Source organism: Tachypleus tridentatus, chromosome 9, assembly GCF_004210375.1.
Source record: "Tachypleus tridentatus isolate NWPU-2018 chromosome 9, ASM421037v1, whole genome shotgun sequence".
Classification (NCBI taxonomy): domain Eukaryota; kingdom Metazoa; phylum Arthropoda; class Merostomata; order Xiphosura; family Limulidae; genus Tachypleus; species Tachypleus tridentatus.
Genome location: NC_134833.1, coordinates 41,496,327 through 41,514,261, shown reverse-complemented (window position 1 = coordinate 41,514,261; position 17,935 = coordinate 41,496,327). Strand labels below are relative to the sequence as shown.

The 17,935-nt window shown below is 39.6% G+C and overlaps 1 protein-coding gene across 2 annotated transcripts in view; it reads right to left on the bottom strand.

The window, feature by feature from the left end:
* Window positions 1-17,649, bottom strand: part of LOC143225128 (uncharacterized) — a 78,583-nt gene extending 60,934 nt beyond the window's left edge. Inside the window, exon 1 of one of the 2 annotated variants that reach the window (XR_013013635.1) lies at window positions 17,465-17,649. The gene's annotated coding sequence lies outside the window, so the exon portion shown is untranslated. The remainder of the gene's footprint in view (window positions 1-17,464) is intronic. The other variant, XM_076453980.1, reaches the window with a different exon arrangement.
* Between the last annotated feature and the right edge of the window lie 286 nt (window positions 17,650-17,935).

Sequence of the window (17,935 nt, the reverse complement as noted above, 5' to 3'; positions counted from 1 at the left end):
GGTTGACGGTTTTGTCCAAAAAGCTGGCTCCTCTCCCATCAACCACACGTGTTGTAGATTTATATTTTCTGGACCACTCTGATAACCGGGTTCATTTTCAGGGTTTATCTGTGAAGCAACTGGTGGGTCATTTACAGTGTTCACTAACTACTAATTTATCTGCTCCATTCTACTGGGGGGGATATTGTTCCTCCTGGAGATTGGAGACGCATTCAAAAAACGCTTATTCTTCTTTTGTGGGTTTTCATGTTTGTGATGTGGATTATTTACTGTGGTTGTGGGCGATAACCAATAATGTCAAGCTGGTACATATGGACAGACATCCCACAGGGTTGTACACTTTCTGTTCACAGGTGCAGGAAACCATAGACCATCAATTTTTCCTATGTCCTTTTGTACAGCCTTTGTGGTCATATGTATATAAATTATTGGCGTTTTATTTTGGATGTCCCATATCTAACTGGGTATGGAGGAGATGCCTCTTAGTGGGACCTCATCCTTCGTTACCCGGGAGATGCTGGAACATATTCCATTTGATTTCTAGTTTTGCATGTCAGGTTATGTTCTGCTTTGTGGTATTTTCAGCATGGTAATCTGTAGTTATTGTTATATGCTAATGCAATAAATTGTGTTTTATTTGTTGTATTTCTGTGTATACCCCTTCGTTGAGGTGGGATAAATAAAGAGAAAAAAACAAAAGCCGGTTCTCGTCCGATCACCGAAGCTAAGCAACGGCAGGCCCAGTTAGTACTTTGGAGGGTGACCACCTGGGAATACTGGGTGATGATGACATTTTTTTTCACGTTGAAATTGGTTGGTCTCGCATAGAGCTGATCAACACCTTTCACTTTTTTCACAATTTCTGATTTAAGAGAAAAAAAAATCCTTCCCGAAAGAAAGACAGTGGTGGGCTCAATTGAAGTGCCTTAATACTAGGTGTTTATAATGGTAAACTCTTGGGGAAACATTTTTGTTATAGGATCTAATCTACTTTTCCCTTCAGCTATAGAGGAAAAATCCGTGGAAGTAACAAACGAAAATCAACAAGTGAGGTAATTAAACACGCTTCCAAAACATATTCTTGATCAGAGGCTTGAGCGAACAAAACGTAATTCAAACTATCATTTCCTGCGATCGTCAAGAAAAAAGTAGTAGCTCTCTAAGCAAGTGGCGTGAGCCATGTTCTATTTCACTTTTAACCAAACTCCTCCGTTCAGACGTATATTGGAGAGAAAAGAAATAAACCACCTTCGCGTGTCGATCTTCGTAATGCACAAGATCTATAAAACAGAAACTCCCTTAACGAATAGATCCAGCCTACATTAATCTGAGGCAGTCTTATATTCAGACGAAATTTGAAACGTGTTTCTATTTCACAAAATTGTCTCGCTCGTGCTCGTTTTGCCTGAGCAAAAGCAACTGTCGAGTAGTCTGTCTGCTGCACGAAAAAAGTGACGCGACTAAACTTTCGAGTTTCCTTAGATAACGTTCGCTAAGTTTTGGTAAAATTACTTTGTCTAGAAATATAACCAGCAGAGAGAGACTTCACTCGGAGACACATGACGATTGCACACCTTATTTAAAAACAAATGCTTGTACGTATACATCTTTTATATGCACGTACCCTTTGAAAATTAACTTTCCAATAATGACAAGTCTTTGCTATTGGGGCATAAAAGAAAAAAAAGGTCAGTAGGAACAAAAACGTTACAAAAGAGTAAAAGCAAAATTTTAAAATATAGCAGTGAAAGCAAAACGTGAAGCAAACGTCTTTAGATAAGTAGGAACTTGGTACATGGCACGCTTCTGACTTGCGAACGGTAGGAACCGAGTGTGACAGGTGAATCGATAATAACTGTTGAAAACACACATCGTATTCCTTTACTCTCGTTCTGTTTCTGTAACGTCAGAGAATTATCCCCATTTTTTGCAATGTACTTTGATCAACATCCATACACTTCTTTAGCCAGAGAGAAAACAGCAACTTCTGAGGCGCTCTCGCTAGAGGGTAACAAGCGTTTAATACTATTTTGTTCAAAGGAAAAATAAGAGGCGAGTACACACGACTTCTTCCGATCGAAGTCAAAATACACATTAATAGAGACAGGTAAATTAACATGCGTGGACGAATGCCCAATAAAAGAAGGGTGAACATTAAATGTAATAAATAATTCTACTCCTCACACAAGCTCGTGCAAAATACTAAAGTCTACGCACACATCTGTAATTGATGGGATGTAGGCCTGTGTAACGAGAGGAAAATACCAGATTTTGTGAAAGTAGGAAAGAAATATAAGATGTGACTAAAAGCCATTTGAGAAAGTTCTCAGAGGCCTAATTGATTGATTAAGTGTTGCATGACAATCAATGCACACATGCGACAGTTTCTACCCCACGAAATGACAATCGTGTACCTCAGGGGATGTGTAATGCAAACCAGAGTTATTAGGACTCAGGCTACACTTTCCAGCATCCTCCAGTAACAGTGAATTTCTGAAGCATCTCTTATATTTCACAACTAGGAAATTTTAGGTTGTGACAACAATTTTCTTTTAGGGTAATACTTAAAACACCAAATAAGAAAGAATGAAATTGTCATCGTTCATACCACGTTGAAAGCACCGGTTCTCGTCCTCAAGTGCAGACGTGTTTTTTCTCGCTCCTTATAGCCCAAGTGCGAGTTTAGTAGCTAAGCCGAGTGAGCATACAGTTAATTTTTCTTTCTAGTTTTTTTGGTTTTGCTATTTGTTGAATATGTGTTCAGCTCCTCAAACAAGTATGGAAGTAATGCATCGCACGGTGTTTGTGGAAACTTCCAATTCAAACCATGGGGACGTGATCCATGCTGTTATGAATATGTTTGGTGCTGCTTCGGTTACTGCTGTTGTTCCACACCCGGGAGGTTATGAGGTAACTTTTGTTCTCCCTGCTGATGTGGACCTGGCTATTGATGCTGGTCTTGTTGTAAATGGTGTACATTGTTCTGCTAATGGTGCAACTAAATGCACTATTACTGTTTCGTCTATGGAAGTACCAGAATATATAGCCGATGATGTTCTTCTAAATAAACTTAAGGATTTTGCTTGTCAAGTAAGGAGCCCTATAGTGTGGAAGAGAGACCAGGGCATATATTTTGGTATACGCCATGTTCGTGTGTCTTTTAGTGAAAAGTGTATCTCTTTGCCGTACGTTGTGAAAGTTTTTGGTCCTTTGGGCAAGGCGGTTATATTAAAGGTGAAGCATGATCGCCAGTCAAAAGTGTGTAAGTTATGTTTGGGGGCGGAACATTTATATCGCGATTGTCCCCAGTTTATTTGCCGAAATTTTCATGTGCAAGGACATGTTCGGCAATGTTGTCCCAAGCTTGTTATTCCTCGGCCTTCTTCTTGTGACGACGCTGACGTAGCCACGCCCACTCCTTCTCGTGACGAGGTTGACGTGGCCACGGTTGATCCTTCTCGTGCAGTGCCTGAAGACGCTGAAAGACTATCTGTTCGTCACGCGGCGATTCGGAGGTTTCACTTTCATGGGAAACTACAGCTACCCCTTGGGTAAATGTATCTTCCAGGCGACCGACGGTTTCTGGTGGGGCCAGGTAACAGGCTAGTAGTCATCCCCCTGCTGGACGACGTAATTTTGATTGACACTTCCAACCACTTACGGTTAGTGGTGAAAGTACCGCCGGCGATGTGGAAGTGCCTCTTCAACGTCGTTGGAAGTATGCTAGTGTGGTGGCGATGAATCCAAGTAACACCTCCAAGAAGAGCAGTAGACGGAAACGGGTGTCGGACGTCCCGATACTTAGGAAATCTCGTGCAAAGGCGAAGGCGGTATCTCAGACATAAGAGTGTTGTTTGTTTGTTTTTATTTTAGTGTAATACTTTGTACATATTTGCTCAATTCCTTACGTTTGTTCTTGTTACTTTTGTGTAAGATAAAGTTTAATTTTAATTCTCGTTCCTGTTTGTCGTCTTTTGCAGGTTACATTCACTCAGGGTGGGAGTTTTGAATTGTAATGGGTTGTGTAATGTTAGTAAGCTGGCTTATTATCTGGATTACTTTATTACTAATTTTGATGTTTTTATACAGGAAACGTTTTTTACTGATGAGTTTCATGGTGTAGTACTGAAATTTTGGGCAGGTATAGCTTTTGTTAATAATTCTCTTACTGGACGACAAGGGGTTGCCATCTTGTTGCAGCAGTTTTTGAGGGATAATGTTATATTCGTTTCTTCTGATGGGGTGGGTAGGGTTTTGACTGTAAAATTAACTTTCGAGACTTCGTCTTTCCTGCTATCATCAGTATATGCTCCTCGCGATATTTATGAGAGACGGGATTTTTTTCAAACCTTAGCCTATAATTTAGATGATTGCACGGGATTACTCGTTGTGGGGGATTTTAATTGTGTGGTGGATGTGTCACGCGATTGATTTCCTGTTCGTTTCTCCCGTAATGCTAGTTGTTCGGCTTTTGTTCAGTTCCTCACTAAGTTTGATTTACTTGAAGCGCATTCTCTCTTATCGCCGACTACCCCTGGTTTCACGTGGAAGAGCTTTGTTAATGGTGACATGTTGTCGTCTCGTATTGATAAGGTTTTGATTTCATCTACCTTACAGGGGACTGTAAAACGCTTACGTACGTTGTGGTTTCCTGCTACAGATCATGCTTTATTAGGCTTCGAGATTACACTGCAGCCCGTTGTCAGAGGTCCTAATTTCTGGCACTTCAATAACCAGTTGTTGAGGGATGCCAAATATGTGAAAGCCATTAAGCTGTTAATTGCCAGAAGTCGAAGTTGGACAGTATATCAGACTAATAAAATTTCGTGGTATGAAACATTGAAATGCGTGTTCTGTTCACTTACCCAGCGATATTCGCTTCTTCGAGCGCGGGCATCCCGTTCTCGCAAATGTCAGCTTGAGTCGTCCATTACACGTGAGCTTCGAAAGCTGTCCCGTTACCCTGGTAGGTCTAAGGTAAAATTATATAAACTCGAAGATCAATTGGAGACTTTGGATCACGATACGATAGAGGGGCGAGGATTCGTTCTCATATTCGTTGGTTTGAGGAGGGTGAGAGGTCTACCTCTTACTTTCTTCATATGGAAAGGGTCCGACAGAGCATAATTGAGTTTCGATCCATGCTCACTGATGTGGGTGAAGAAGTGTCCGAAGTGGGTGATGTCGCTGCTGTTCTGCATCAATATTTTTCTGCACTATACAGTAAAAATATTGTTCTGCAGGACGACATCGAATTCTTTCTCACTTTTGTTGATAAAACTCACCCATGAACAAGCTCATATTTGTAATGCCCCATTCACGATTTCGGAAGTTCTTGCTGCTCTAGACAGTTTACCGATTGGCAAATCCCCTGGTTTGGATGGTTTTACATCCAAATTTTACAAATGTTTACTCCCTCTTTTTGTTGACGACTTTGTGTCTGTCTTGTCTGACCTTTTCCACTCTCCACAGTTGCTCAGTTCAATGTGTTCAGGGGTAATTGTTCCTATCCAGACAGGAGGGGATCAACGGTTGGCGACTAACAGCCGGCCTTTGACATTGCTTTGTTCTGACTATAAGCTCTTGGCCAAAGTGCTGGCTCGTCGCCTTTCGTCTGTGATCTCCAGTTTAGTTTTAGATGACCAATCAAGTGTATACTTGGACGGGACGTTGTTGATACCCCATTATCACTCGTTTTGCTATTGAAATCTTTAGCATGTACTGGCCAGGGTGGGATCTTTTTGAAGCTCAATCAGATGCAAGCCTTTGATTGGTTGGCCTATGACTATCTATTTCAACTTCTTGTGTGCATGTTCTACTTTTGTTCATTGGTTCGTCTTTGCTATACTTCTATTTCTAGTTGTGTTAAGTTTAATGGATTTCTCACTAATGATTTTGCTGTAACTCCAGGTATTCTTCAAGGATGCCCAATGTCTCCTTTACTTTACGTTCTCACGGTCGAACCGTTACGCAATATGTTAGTTAATAATGTTCATATTACTGGTATTGGAGGTGATGTGTTCCTCAACACACCATCCCTTATTTATCAGCATGCTGATCATACCACTTTGACCTTACGGGACGCCATTTCTTTGCCGCATGTGTTGGATGTATACCAAACTTTTGGCAGAGCTACTGGGGGAAGGATCAACTGGACCAAGAGTCAGCGTTTGTGAGTTGGGTGTTTGGCCTCTTCTGCACACTTTCTCCTGGGTGAGTTGAGAATTTCCCAGGATCCTATTACAATTTTGGGTATCGTTTTCCACTCCCATTTCGATGTCATGCTGCAAGATATGTGGCAGGGTGTATTGCACAGGGTATCTCGTATCTTGGGCTTTCGTTCATTGTTGCTCGAGGGTAAATCTCTTGTGGTGAATTCCTTGGTAGCATATGTGTTGTGGTACCCGTTGCAAATTCTCCCGTTGCCAACACAGTTTGAGGCTCGATTTTGCAAATGTATACTGGATTTTATTTGACAGGGAGGTATACATAAAGTGGCATACGGTATTCTGATCCACAGTTATGATTGTGGAGGTATCAACTTGGTTGAGGTTAATGCCCGTAAACTTGCATACAGTTTGAGATTGTTGCGGCATTGTTTGGATGCTTCTTGTTCTTCCACGTTGCGACAACTTCTTTCAGGATTTTTTCTTGTTATGGCGAATCTCGCTTTGGACTTTCGGATTCTTCAATGCCGAATTTTGCCACGTTACCTTTGTATATTCAGGAAATGTTTCATGCCTGGAAGGTTCTTCTTGGGGATAAAGGGATTGTCCCAGCTCCTCTTTCCCCACAAATTTTTGATGAACCTTTGTTTTTCAATCTGGCTATTGTTCATGTTCGGAACCAAACATTTAATTTTCCTGAATTTATCAAAGCAGGTTTGGTTCAGGTCCGACATTTGTTGTACGAGGTGCTCCCAGGTTTTCTTCCGGTGAGGGCGGTGATTGAAATTTGTACGGACGCTGATCCGTTGGCCAATGTCTGCACAATTGTTTCACATTTTAATATGCTTAAGGAGGTGTTGCCTGTGGATTGGTTGACAGTTTTGTCCAACCAGCCGGCTCCTCTCCCATCAACCACACGTGTTGAAGATTTATATTTTCTGGACCACTCTGATAACCGGGTTCATTTTCAGGGTTTATCTGTGAAGCAACTGGTGGGTCATTTACAGTGTTCACTAGCTACTAATTTATCTGCTCCATTCTACTGGGGGTGATATTGTTCCTCCTGGAGATTGGAGACGCATTCGAAAAAACGCTTATTCTTCTTTTGTGGGTTTTCATGTTTGTGATGTGGATTATTTACTGTGGTTGTGGGCGATAACCAATAATGTCAAGCTGGTACATATGGACAGACATCCCACAGGGTTGTACGCTTTCTGTTCACAGGTGCAGGAAACCATAGACCATCAATTTTTCCTATGTCCTTTTGTACAGCCTTTGTGGTCATATGTATATAAATTATTGGCGTTTTATTTTGGATGTCCCATATCTTACTGGGTATGGAGGAGATGCCTCTAAGTGGGACCTCATCCTTCGTTACCCGGGAGATGCTGGAACATATTCCATTTGATTACTAGTTTTGCACGTCAGGTTATGTTCTGCTTTGTGGTATTTTCAGCATGGTAATCTGTAGTTATTGTTATATGCTAATGCATTAACTTGTGTTTTATTTGTTGTATTTCTGTGTATACCCCTTCGTTGAGGTGGGATAAATAAAGAGAAAAAAACAAAAGCCGGTTCTCGTCCGATCACCGAAGCTAGGCAACGGCAGCCCGGTTAGTACTTTGGAGGGTGACCACCTGGGAATACTGGGTGATGATGACATTTTTTTTCACGTTGAAATTGGTTGGTCTCGCATAGAGCTGATCAACACCTTTCACTTTTTTCACAATTTCTGATTTAAGAGAAAAAAAAAATCCTTCCCGAAAGAAAGACAGTGGTGGGCTCAATTGAAGTGCCTTAATACTAGGTGTTTATAATGGTAAACTCTTGGGGAAACATTTTTGTTATAGGAACTAATCTACTTTTCCCTTCAGCTACAGAGGAAAAATCCGTGGAAGTAACAAACGAAAATCAACAAGTCAGGTAATTAAACACGCTTCCAAAACATATTCTTGATCAGTCTTGAGCGAACAAAACGGAATTCAAACTATCATTTCCTGCGATCGTCAAGAAAAAGTAATAGCTCTCTAAGCAGGTGGCGTGAGCCATGTTCTATTTCACTTTTAACCAAACTCCTTTGTTCAGACGTATATTGGGAGAGAAAAGAAATAAACCACCTTCGCGTGTCGATCTTCGTAATGCACAAGATCTATAAAACAGAAACTCCCTTAACGAATAGATCCAGCCTACATTAATCTGAGGCAGTCTTATATGCAGACGAAATTTGAAAGGTGTTTCTATTTCACAAAATTGTCTCGCTCGTGCTCGTTTTGCCTGAGCAAAAGCAACTGTCGATGAGTCTGTCTGCTGCACGAAAAAGGTGACGCGACTAAACTTTCGAGTTTCCTTAGATAACGTTCGCTAAGTTTTGGTAAAATTACTTTGTCTAGAAATATAACCAGCAGAGAGAGACTTCACTCGGAGACACATGACGATTGCACACCTTATTTAAAAACAAATGCTTGTACGTATACATCTTTTATATGCACGTACCCTTTGAAAATTAACTTTCCAATAACGACAAGTCTTTGCTATTGGGGCATAAAAGAAAAATAAGGTCAGTAGGAACAAAAACGTTACAAAAGAGTAAAAGCAAAATTTGAAAATATAATAGTGAAAGCAAAACGTGAAGCAAACGTCTTTAGATAAGTAGGAACTTGGTACGTGGCACGCTTCCGACTTGCGAACGGTAGGAACCGAGTGTGACAGGTGCATCGATAACAACTGTTGAAAACACACATCGTATTCCTTTACTCTCGTTCTGTTTCTGTAACGTCAGAGAATTATCCCCATTTTTTTGCAAAGTACTTTGATCAACATCCATACACTTCTTTAGCCAGAGAGAAATCAGCAACTTCTGAGGCACTCTCGCTAGATGGTAACAAGCGTTTAATACTATTTTGTTCAAAGGAAAAATAAGAGGCGAGTACACACGACTTCTTCCGATCGAAATCAAAATACACATTAATAGAGACAGGTAAATTAACATGCGTGGACGAATGCCCAATAAAAAAGGGTGAACATTAAATGTAATAAATAATTCTACTCCTCACACAAGCTCGTGTAATATACTAAAGTCTACACACACATCTGTAATTGATGGGATGTAGGCCTGTGTAACGAGAGGAAAATACCAGATTTTGTGAAAGTAGGAAAGAAATATAAGATGTGACTAAAAGCCGTTTGAGAAAGTTCTCAGAGGCCTAATTGAACGATTAAGTGATGCATGTCAATCAATGCACACATGCGACAGTTTCCACCCCTCGAAATGACAATCGTGTACCTCAGGGGATGTGTAACGCAAACCAGAGTTATTAGGACTCAGGTTACACTTCCCAGCATCCTCCAGGAACAGTGAATTTCTAAAGCATCTCTTATATTTCACAACTAGGAAATTTTAGGCTGTGACAACAATTTTCTTTTAGGGTAATACTTAAAACACCAAATAAGAAAGAATGAAACTGTCATCGTTCATACCACATTGAAAGCACCGGTTCTCGTCCTCGAGTGCAGACGTGTTTTTTCTCGCTCCTGATAGCCTTAGTGTGAGTTTAGTAGCTAAGCCTAGTGAGCATACAGTTAATTTTTGTTTCTAGATTTCTTGCTTTTGCTATTTGTTGAATATGTGTTCAGCTCCTCAAACAAGTATGGAAGTAATGCATCGCACGGTGTTTGTGGAAACTTCCAATTCAAACCATGGGGACGTGATCCATGCTGTTGTGAATACATTTGGTGCTGCTTCGGTTACTGCTGTTGTTCCAGACCCGGGAGGTTATGAGGTAACTTTTGTTCTCCCTGCTGATGTGGACCTGGCTATCGATGCTGGTCTTGTTGTAAATGGTGTACATTGTTCTGCTAATGGTGTAACTAAATGCACTATTACTGTTTCGTTTATGGACGTCCCGGAATAAATAGACGATATTATATTAAATAAACTTAAAGATTTTGATTGTGAAGTGAAAAGCCCTATTGTGTGGAAGAGGGACCAGGGCATATATTTAGGTATACGCCATGTTCTTGTCTCTTTTAGCTAGACCTGTGTTTCTTTGCCATATGTCGTGAAAGTTTTCGACCCTTTGGGCAAAGCAGTTATGTTAAAGGTGAAACATGATCGCTAGTCCAAGGTGTGTAATTTGTGTTTGGGGGCAGATCATTTATATCGCGATTGTCCCCAGTTTATTTGCCATCATTGTCATGGGCAAGGACACGCCCGGCAACGTCCCAAGCTTGTTGTTCATCGGCCTTCTTCTGGTGATGATGCTGAAGTGGCCACAGCTGCTCCTTCTAGTGCTGTGCCTGATGACACTAACAGACTATCTGTTCGTCCATGCGTTGGAGGTTCCCCTCTCAGTGGAGGCTGCAGTTACCCATTGGGTGGTGGAGGATGTTTCTTCATGGCAACCATCACTTAAGGTCTTTTATGGGTTTTGAATTGTAATGAGCTGCATAATGTCATCAAATTGTCTTATTTTTTGAACTACTTTGTTGTTAACTTTGATGTGATTTGCTTACCGGAAATGTTTCCCACAAATGCTTTTATAGAAGTTGTAATGAAATATTTGAAAAGGCACTCTTTGTGAATAATTCACTTAATAGAAGACAAGGGGTGGCTATTTTGTTGCAGAAATATTTGAGAGACAATGTTACTCTTGATTCCTCTAATAGGGTTGGTTGGGTGTTAACGTTAAAATTCACATTTGCAAATTTGTCCTTCAAATTGTAATGTGTTTATGCACCAGGTGTCATTTATGAACGACAGGAATTTTTTCATTCTTTAGACTATACCTTAGATGATTGCTTGGGATTATTGGTCGTAAAGGATTTTAATTGTGTTATAGATGAAATGCATGATAAATTTCCTGTTTATCATGTGATACCAGTCGCCTAGCTTTTGATCAGTTCATCACAAAGTTTAGCTTATTGGATGCACATTCCACATTAATGCCAACTACCCCTAGTTTCACGTGGAAACTATTTGTGGTAAGTTGAACACTTCATGTCTTGAAAAGGCATTGATTTCGGCTAACCTGCAGGAGGCTATCAGCAATTTCCATACAATGTGGTTTCCTGGTACCAATTATGCTTTAAGCTTCCAACTTTATCTCCAGTTGTTAAGGGTCACTATTTCTAGGATTTTAATCTGTTATTGAGGAATGTAGACTACATCAATGCCATCACACTCTTGATAGAAAGAAGCCATAGTTGGTTAGTACATGGTAGTGATAAAATTTCCTGGTATGAAACTTTAAAAGTGCAATTCATGACCTTGCCAAGCGATATTCGTTTCATAGGTCGCGTGACTTCCATTTTTGCAAATATAAGCTAGAGCATTCCATTACCCATGAGCTACACAAAGAGTGGCAGCACCAAGGTGGGCTTGAGCTCCCCCAAATGAGCCAAGCACCCCTTACCCCCAATATTATCTAAATATATTCATAACATATGGAAAACACAGTTGTCATTGTTGTTTAACAATTTACATCAGAGACAAATCTGTAGAACTCAACGTCTTCATTAAGACAGAAGTATGTGTGTCATGCATCCCATAACAACGTACTGAATGCACTGAAACTCATGCACTGCATTGCCACTCCCTATGTAATGCCATTCTATCTTGAGCTTTGACAAAGATTAGACAACCACGTTGATTTCAAGTTACAACAGATCATCGGGGATTTTACTTGATAAACCAAAGGTTTCACAGGTATTTACTCATTAATTTCATTTTTCTTTTATTGAAAAGTAAAACATTGTATGCATGTATCAGTGTATTGTGTTTAGGTCAAAACTATAAAGCATTTAGCTGGTGTTGTGTCCTCTGTGAGATCATTTTGCATTGTGTATCAGCCATCCAAAGTTGTACTGATGATTGTGGCATACACATAAAATTGTGATTACAATCCAATTAATGTTATACTTATGATTAGATAATAACCTTACATGTAAACTGACCAAATAATATTTCTAAACCATTCTAGAATGAATTTTGAAATTGTCATTGGGCTATTTAGAAGTGCCTAATTTAATGTAATATAGTAGCTACATTATTGTAACAGGTGCTTGTCACACTTACGATAATAAGAACAATATCACAATCACAGATTGGCCTGTATGAATAATGTGAACTTATAAAGAAACCAGCCTTTCTGTGAAGGTCAACTGCAATTTAGACATTTTGTTTTGGTGCTACTATGACGATTCAATATCCAGGCTGCAGGTTTGCTTTGTTCGAGCGTGTGATTCCTGTCTCGAACACTTTAAGTGTACAATCACCAATATGCTGACCATGGTATATGCTCTGTGTACAGCTAATGATTGGCTCAGTCTGATTGAGATATAGATGCCAACTGCACGTCACGACCTGCTCACTCCCATTAACTGCCCACAGTTTTATAACACTCCCTATCAAAGCTGTGTTTGTATTCCCTAATTTGCCCTGTAATTTTACATTATCACTACACTCTGATGAAGTACTTCTGCTATATGGTTAAAGATAAACTCTTTCTCTAACAGTATTTCATGGACGTTATGCACTTTCATGTGCTATTAATATAATTTGGTGATTTCAATGCCGCAGAGCAGTTGTTTGTAATGTTGAACTATGTTTAGTTGTTATTTGTTCCTTATTCATGAAATAACTAAATAGTATGTATATCATTTTCCTTAGATTTCGATATTTACAATGAATATCCTTTGCAAGCCCTAATGCCAATATAAGGAAATTCCCATTCGTTTCACATAAACTAACAACTTGGAAGTAAGAAGTGGTACTAGGCAATTCATTTTCAAACAAGGACATCAACACATAAGACAAGAGTCAGACATCACCCATCAAAACAAACCAGTCATACTACATATAGGGTTGATTATGCAACACTACCTGCTACCCAAAAAGAGGTAGCAAGTAGATGGTCCTACAAACATGTGGTGCAAGTGAGAAGGACAGTGGTGATTGTGATGGTGAGAATGCAGACAGGACTAGCATGGGATCCCAGCCTCAAGAGGGCACCACTCTCACCCAGGGTGAAAAACTACCACCAGGACCCAAGGACCTGAGCCAGCTTCCAGATGGTGGTCCTACCTGTCCAGCCACAAAATACAGCAGCCAGTCAAGGTCATTCAACAAGAATTGGCATGATCAACACTCGTGGTTGGAGTGCTCTGTGACCAAAGATGCTGCATTCTGCTTTGCATGAAGGATCCACCAAAATCTGGTGCTTCTCAGGGACCTATTCCACTACATCACAGATCAGGATATCTCTGCTATCTTTGTATCCCTCGATCAGAGCAAAGCTTTTGATCAAGTTCACCATGGGTTTCTGTGGTTTGTTCTGGGGAGGTGTGGCCTTCCTTCAGTTTTTGTCCAGTATGTTCCTTGAGAACTTCACATCGTTAGGTTCAGCACTGGCCATTGTCCATCGTTATTCTAGAGCAAGTGCTGCCCAGCTGAATATTCCCAAGTCTCATGCATGGAAGTTTGGTAAATGGGCCTCGTCTGCCGACTCCCCGCTTGGTCTGGATTGGATCCCCTCCCCAATCACTTGCTTCAGGGTTCGTTTTCTCGTGAGCCCTGGGACTACTTGGGAGGGGGTGATTCAACATGTTGGATTGGCAGTGCACGATTACCACTACTGTCCCGTTAACCTGTTTGATAAGACAGAGGTGGTGCAGGGGAGGATCCTCCCTTGGTCTGGTACCTGGGAACTGTCCTTCCTCTGGATGACTGCACTGCATAAGCCATCCACTGCCTTGTCTTTGCCGTCCTGTGAAGTGATAAGCCTGAGGTGGTGTCTTGGCTCTCCTTGACACTGCTGCCTCACAGGGATGGTCTGGGCATCCCACGTGTCCAGACCGTGTCTTTCCCTTTTACTGTTTACCACCTTTCACTATCTTTGGAAAGTCACCACTGTTGCAAGCTTGCGAGATTCTTGGTTGGCATGGGGCACAGGCTCTTTGATATTCCTTTGGGCCTGTGGACACCTATGTGTTTGGACCCTCCTTCTGGTTACGTCGACACTGCCGCGATGATCCGGCGGTGTCGTCCCGTGTCTGCTGATGTGCTGACGGACTGCTATTCCCTCTACCACCTGCTGGTCCTCCAATGTACCCACAGGATTGAGTGTCACCACCCTGCTCTGCCGTGGAACATTGTTTGGGACCACATTGCACTACACCATGTTAATAGCTACCTCCAGGCTTTCAACTGACATGTTGTGCATAACATCCTGCTGGTGAGGGAGCATTCCTACCTGTGAAACTCTTGTCCGAGTTGTGTCCAGTGTGTCATGCCAAGGTGAAGTCCGTCTTGCACAGGTTGGTTCTCTGTCTGACGTAGATGGAGATCTGAGAATGGGTTTCTCGCCTTTTCCAGGTCTCGCCTCTCTTGGCCGAGACCATACTGTACCACGTATTTGTCCCCGTTCCCAGCCACCTGGCCTTTTCCTTTCAATACACACTTACCATCTTTAAGTACGTCATCTGGCTTGCTTGGAACAACTTGGTCTTCAAGCAGGCTCTGATGTCGTACTTTTCGATACTGGGAAGGGCCAGATATAGGCTGTTACTCTGCCTTGAGGCAGACTATCAGGGCCTGGATCAGAACATAGGACATATTTGGTGTAAACCAAATACAGCATTCCAGGGAAAAACCTCATACCAACTGTGAAGCATGGAGGTGGAAGTGTCGTGGTTTGGGGATGCTTTGCTGCAGCAGGACCTGGTCAGCTCACGATCACAAAATCCACCATGAATTCTACTGTGTATCAGACTGTGCTTGAGGAACATGCAAAACCATCTGTAAGAAAATTAAAGCTGAAGCATAACTGGACCCTGCAACATGGCAATTACCCGAAACATACCAGTAAATCCACAAAGGACTGGCTGAAAACTAAGAAATGGCGAGTCCTGGAATGGCTGAGTCAAAGCCTAGATCTCAATCCCATTAAGATGATGTGGGGTGACTTGAAATGGGCTAAACATACAAGAAACCCCTCAAACATCTCACAGCCGAAAGAATTCTGCATTGAGCAGTGGAGCAAACTTTCTTCAGACCAATGTCAGACTGGTAAATGGCTACAAGAAGCATCTCACTCCAGTTATTTCAGCCAAAGGGGGTAACACTAGCTATTAGGGGTTGAGTGTCCTAACTTTTCCTCAGAATATGCATTTTTGTAGAATTACATTTACAGGGAATCTTGAAAAGTCTTCAGTTTTAATTGTTTAGTTATATTCCTATAATTTCTCAGTATTGTTAAAAATTGAGATTAAATATCTATATACCCCAAATTGTTAAAAAAAAATACACAGGCTTTCATAGGGTGTCCTAATTTTTTCACGACTGTATATTTTGATTATTCACATTTTTTTTACTAAGTGGATCTTTACCAATTTTATTATTTGTTTGAGAATACTGGTAGATTGATTTAGCATGGTGTTCAGTTATACTCTGAATAATGTTTTAAGCAGCTACAAGTATGCTTAATTGATCATTTTGTTTAATTGGGAGACTTCTTTGATTTTATGATATCACTTCATTTTCTCCAATAATATTACTAGTATTGTTCTAAATGCTAGTTAATAATTATTTCCTGTGTAATTCCTTTCCTTTCCGTGATGACGAGAACATATGTATAATTCCTTTCCTTTACCAGAGTTAAAGCATGTTTTTGATATTACATTTTTGATTATGACAGTTTTGTGTATTTTGTTTTCATAAAGAAAAAAAAACAGCTTCTCGTGTGATACCTGAAGCAAAGCAACACCGGCCACAGTTAGAAACTGATAGGTCTCACAAAGAGCTACTCAATACCTCTGACACCTCAAATTCTGATATGAAAGATCCAAAAATGCAAATGAGATGAGCTCAAATGAAGTGTCTTATTAGCATGTGTCTATAATCGAACTCTCTCAGGGAGATATTTCTATCCCACAATCACAAGAACTAATTTTTCAAGAGCTCGTGACAAAACCTCACAAGTAAACAAAAATCAACAAGTATGCCATTAATTTAACACACTTCTCAAATGTTTTTTAATGAGAATCTTCAGCAGAAATAACAATAATAAAAACGGTATCCGACGGTAAATAATATCATTCATGCCACGCTTAATGTAGCGATTCTTGTTACACAGTTAAGACGGGTCTTTGAGCTTCATCGATTTAAGTTACTGCTAACTTTTTCAGTTGTTTTTATTGTGAGTTGTAAGATGAACTTTTACTTAGGAATGCCATTATATAAATAATATTAGGCAACAGTTTGCTGTTGCAATGCCATTGTTTTAATTTTTACAGCAAAGGTCTTGATGATAAAACATGGGACAGTCTATTAAGTAAAAGCATAAACTAGTTCTTATTTACTGGTGTTCTTTCAAAACATTGGATGTATAGTGGTTTTCATTGCTTAAAGTACAAGAGAAACCTGTTAACTGGAGTGTTAGACATTCTTATTCACCTATACCATGTCTTATATTCACAAGAATTAGAAAATGCTGTAGTTCAATTACACTTGTATCTTATTAATTCCATATACAAAATATATTCGCTTCATTTCATGATTTTTGCAAAGAAAATATTTTGTTCTCTGTTTAAAATTACAATGGGAAAAATTCGTGGAATAGCGTTTTAGAAGTGGTAAATTTTTTTTTGTGTGTACTGTGATAAATCATTCAGTCAAGCCTAAAGGAAAGATGTCATCGTGACTGAAAAGGTCATTTTATATTACTGTTTTTAATTAAAAAAAAATAAGTTATTAAATACACTAAAATTACAGTGAATTACTATTTTTAAACTGCTAAATCCAGTGGAGTTCTGTTTCGTTAATTGAAATTCGACTAATTTAATTCACTTCTATTCAATACACTACTACTAAGATGTAATTAATCCAGTTTTTTATATGTAGCTTACAGCAGTAAGAGAGAAAAATAAAATAATACAAGTTTTAAAATACTTTCTGTAGCATTATTTTAATTATCATAACTCGCCAGGACGACTAACGGGTATTTCAAACATCAGCGTTACCCGAAGTTGGCCTTTTCAGTCCAGGTTCCGAATTATTTGGCGTCACGGCCATTTTCTAATTTTGTATCGAACTAATTTTACTTTTATTATGAAGCATCCAAGTCTGTGTCACATGTATATAATACGCTTATAAAATAAAACAAGTATATTATTTTCACTATAACTACGACTACTTACTTTAACCCAACTTCGAAGCACAGTACCTTTGTCCGTGTCAGTGCGTCAGTCTTATTGAAGTCTCGAGATTACAATTTACATTTTATTACATGAAATTTTCTTACCTTTGGATGAAACTTAAATGATAATCTTGTTTTATGGATATCTTCTACCTCTGTTTTACTGACTGAAACTAATTTACAACCAAATTCTTCGATGAAGATACTAATTTTATTTAAATGTACTTACTAACTTCATACCCAAAGTGTTTCAACCTAGCAATCTACTCTAGTTGCCTTTTAAATGTCGAACTGTAGGAACATGCTCATTACACCATAGGGCCGCAAGGATACATTTAGAATCAGGAGGGGACAATAAATTCCCGAGTCATGATATTTTACAGTTATTTTGTCACAGCACCATTGATTATATTAATTAACAGCATATTCAAATACAAGCAAGTAAATAATAAACAAAATTTATATTTTATCTATTTGAAAAATAATACATTTAAACGATTATTATAGCATATAAAATATTCTAAGTACTTAAAATACATATAAAATATTTTAAAATATTACTTGGATTTGCGAAAA